Source organism: Arachis hypogaea, chromosome 14, assembly GCF_003086295.3.
Source record: "Arachis hypogaea cultivar Tifrunner chromosome 14, arahy.Tifrunner.gnm2.J5K5, whole genome shotgun sequence".
Taxonomy (NCBI): Eukaryota; Viridiplantae; Streptophyta; class Magnoliopsida; order Fabales; family Fabaceae; genus Arachis; species Arachis hypogaea.
In genome coordinates, this window is record NC_092049.1 from 110,788,208 (window position 1) to 110,792,378 (window position 4,171).

At 35.0% G+C, this 4,171-nt stretch overlaps 1 non-coding gene across 1 annotated transcript; it reads left to right on the forward strand.

Moving 5' to 3' along the window:
- Window positions 1–646: 646 nt before the first annotated feature.
- Window positions 647–754, forward strand: LOC112745162 (small nucleolar RNA R71). The gene has a single exon (XR_003173104.1). It is a non-coding gene; the product is annotated as a small nucleolar RNA R71 (small nucleolar RNA).
- The last annotated feature ends 3,417 nt before the right edge of the window (window positions 755–4,171 follow it).

The following is a 4,171-nucleotide window of genomic DNA, read 5'->3' on the forward strand; positions in this document are numbered from 1 at the left end:
AATTTCTAATGGAGGACCTTGTTTCATTCATGAAACTCACAGTGGCCTTAGATAGATCAGAGACTAAGTTTGCTAAATTAGAAGTATTTTGTTCAGAGTTCTCTGTCTGTTACTGAGTGGATGATGGAAAATGCTTGCTATTGGCAAACCTGTTTCTTCCACCATTATTAAAGCCTTGTTGAGGCTTTTGTTGATCCTTCCATGAGAGATTTGGGTGATTTCTCCATGAGGGAGTATAGGTGTTTCCATAGGGTTCACCCATGTAATTCACCTCTGCTATTGCAGGGTTCTCAGGATCATAAGCTTCTTCTTCAGAAGATGCCTCTTGAGTACTGTTGGATGCAGCTTGCATTCCATTCAGACTCTGAGAAATCATATTGACTTGCTGAGTCAATATTTTATTCTGAGCCAATATGGCATTCAGAGTATCAATTTCAAGAACTCCCTTCTTTTGAGGCGTCCCATTACTCACAGGATTCCTCTCAGAAGTGTACATGAACTGGTTATTAGCAACCATGTCAATGAGTTCTTGAGCTTCTGCAGGCGTTTTCTTTAGGTGAATGGATCCACCTGCAGAAGTATCCAATGACATCTTAGCTAATTCAGATAGACCATCATAGAATATATCCAAGATGGTCCATTCTGAAAGCATGTTAGAAGGACACTTTTTGGTCAGTTGCTTGTATCTCTCCCAAGCTTCATAGAGGGATTCACCTTCTTTCTGTCTGAAGGTTTGAACATCCACTCTAAGCTTGCTCAGCTTTTGAAGAGGAAAGAACTTGGCCAAGAAAGCCGTGACCAGCTTATCCCAAGAGTTCAGGCTATCTTTGGGCTGAGAGTCTAACCATATTCTAGCTCTGTCTCTTACAGTAAATGGGAAAAGCATGAGCCTGTAGACTTCAGGATCTACTCTATTAGTCTTAACAGTATCACAGATCTGCAAGAATTCAGTTAAAAACTGAAAAGGATCTTCAGATGGAAGTCCATGGAACTTGCAGTTCTGCTGCATCAGAGAAACTAATTGAGGTTTAAGCTCAAAATTGTTTGCTCCAATGGTAGGGATGGAGATGCTTCTTTCATGTAAATTGGAATTTGGTGCAGTAAAGTCACCAAGCATCTTCCTTGCATCATTATTATTTTCGGCTGCCATCTCCTCTTCTTGTTCGAAAATTTCTAAAAGGTGCTTGCTGGATTGTTGTAATTTAGCTTCTCTTAGTTTCCTCTTCAGAGTCCTTTCAGGTTCTAGATCTGCTTCAACAAGAATATTCTTGTCCTTGCTCTTGCTCATATGAAAAAGAGGGAACAGAAAAATAATAATAATAGGGATCCTTTTTACCCAGGTATAGAGGTTCCCCTGTGTGAGTAGTGTTCGAATTTTTGGATGGGAGAGAAGTGTTAGTAGATGAATAAATAAATAGAAGGAGATGAGAGAGAAAGAGGAATTTCGAAAATTATTTTTGAAAAATGGTTAGTGATTTTCGAAAATTAAAATTAAAATTTGAAACAATTAGTTAATTAAAAAGAATTTTTGAAAAAGAGGGAAGATATTTTCGAAAATTAGAGAGAGAGGGTTAGTTAGGTAGTTTTGAAAAAGATAAGAAACAAACAAAAAATTAGTTAGTTAGTTGAAACAAATTTTGAAAATCAATTTTGAAAAGATAAGAAGATAAGAAGTTGAAAAAGATATTTTAAAATCAAATTTTTTGAAAAAGATAAGATAAGAAGATATTTTTGAAAAGATATGATTGAAATTAGTTTTTGAAAAAGATTTGATTTTTAGAATCACAATTAATGACTTGATTCACAAGAAATCACAAGATATGATTCTAGAACTTAAAGTTTGAATCTTTCTTAGCAAGCAAGTAACAAACTTGAAATTTTTGAATCAAAACATTAATTGATGATGTTATTTTTGAAAATTATGAGATAAAATTAGGAAAAAGATTTTTGAAAAAGATTTTTAAAAATTTTCGAAAATAATAAAAAATGAAAAAGATTTGATTTTTGAAAAAGATTTTGAAAAAGATAAGATTTTTAAATTGAAAATTTGATTTGACTCATAAGAAACAACTAAGTTTTAAAAAGTTTTGAAAAAGTCAACTCAAATTTTCGAAATTTATGAGTGAAAAAGGGAAAGATATTTTTTTTATTTTTGAATTTTTAATGATGAAAGAGAAAAACATGAAAATGATGCAATGCATGAAAATTTTGGATCAAAACAATGAATGCATGCAAGAATGCTATGAATGTCAAGATGAACATCAAGAACACTTTGAAGATCATGATGAACATCAAGAACATATTTTTGAAAAATTTTCAATGCAAAGAAAACATGCAAGACACCAAACTTAGAAATTTTTCATGTATAGACACTATGAATGCAAGAATGCATATGAAAAACAAGAAAAGACTCAAAACAAGAAAATATGAGGATCAAACAAGAAGACTGGCCAAGAACAACTTGAAGATCATGATGAATGCAATGCATGAATGCATGAATTTTCGAAAAATGCAAAGTATTTTTAGAAAAAATGCAATTGACACCAAACTTGAAAGTGACTCAAGACTCAAACAAGAAACACAAAATATTTTTTATTTTTATGATTTTATGATTTTTTTTTGGATTTTTCGAAAATTAATGTGAAAAAGAAAAATAAGGATTCCAAAATTTTTAATATGAATTCCAGGAATCTTGCACTCTTAGTCTAAAGCTCCAATTTGAGGGTTAGACATGGCTTAATAGCCAGTCAAGCTTTAGCATGTAAATCAGGTGGATCAGGAACAACAGCAGGTGGATTAGCAACAACTAGCTTGCTCTTGATAATGTTGGGTTGGAAGCCCCAGTCCAAATAAATTTAGACATGGCTTTACAGCCAGTCAGGCTTCAACATGTTTCATGAAACACTAGAATTCATTTTTAAAAAAAAAATTTAGAATAATTTTCGAAAACAGATGAGAAATTTTTGAAAGATTTTTGAAAAATTTTTTTTTTTAAAAAATAAGGAGAAAATTACCCAATCTAAGCAATAGGATGAACCGTCAGTTGTCCAAACTCGAACAATCCCCGGCAACAGTGCCAAAAACTTGGTATGCGAAATCGTGATCACTCAGATTTAGATTTGTAAAATTATTTGTTCGTTCTTTCCCTGGCAATGGCACCAAAAACGGATGCACAGAACCATGGTCCAAACATAACTTCACAACTTCGCATAACTAACCAGCAAGTGCACTGGGTCGTCCAAGTAATAAAACCTTACGTGAGTAAGGGTCGATCCCACGGAGATTGTTGGTATGAAGCAAGCTATGGTCACCTTGTAAATCTCAGTCAGGCGGATATCAAATGGTTATGGAGTTTTCGAAAATATATAATAATTAAACATAAAATAAAGATAGAAATACTTATGTATATCACTGGTGAGAATTTCAGATAAGCGTATAGAGATGCTTTCGTTCCTCTGAATCTCTGCTTTCCCGCTGTCTTCATCCAATCAGTCTTACTCCTTTCCATGGCTGGCTTTATGTAAGGACATCACCGTTGTCAATGGCTACTTTTCATCCTCTCTGTGAAAATGGTTCGATGCGCTGTCACTGCATGGCTAATCATCTGGAGGCATCACCGTGGTCAATGGCTGCATCCCATCCTCTTGTGAAAATGGTCCAAATACTCTGTCACAGCATGGCTAATCATCTGAGGTTCTCGATCATACTGGAATAGGATTCACCCTCCTTTTCCGTCTGTCACTACGCCCAGCACTCGCGAGTTTGAAGTTCGTCACAGTCATTCAATCCCAGAGTCCTACTTGGAATACCACAGACAAGGTTTAGACTTTCCGGATTCTCATGAATGCCGCCATCAATCTAGCTTATACCACGAAGATTCTGATTAAGAGATCCAAGAGATATTCATTTAATCTAAGGTGGAATGGAAGTGGTTGTCAGGCACGCGTTCGTGGGGGAATGATGATGATTGTCACGTTCATCACATTCATATTGAAGTATGAATGAATATCTTAGAAGCGGAATAAGTTGAATTCAATAGAAAAACAGTAGTACTTTGCATTAATTCATGAGGAACAGCAGAGCTCCACACCTTAATCTATGGAGTGCAGAAACTCTACCGTTGAAAAATACATAAGTGAAAGGTCCAGGCATGGCCGAATGGCCAGCCCCC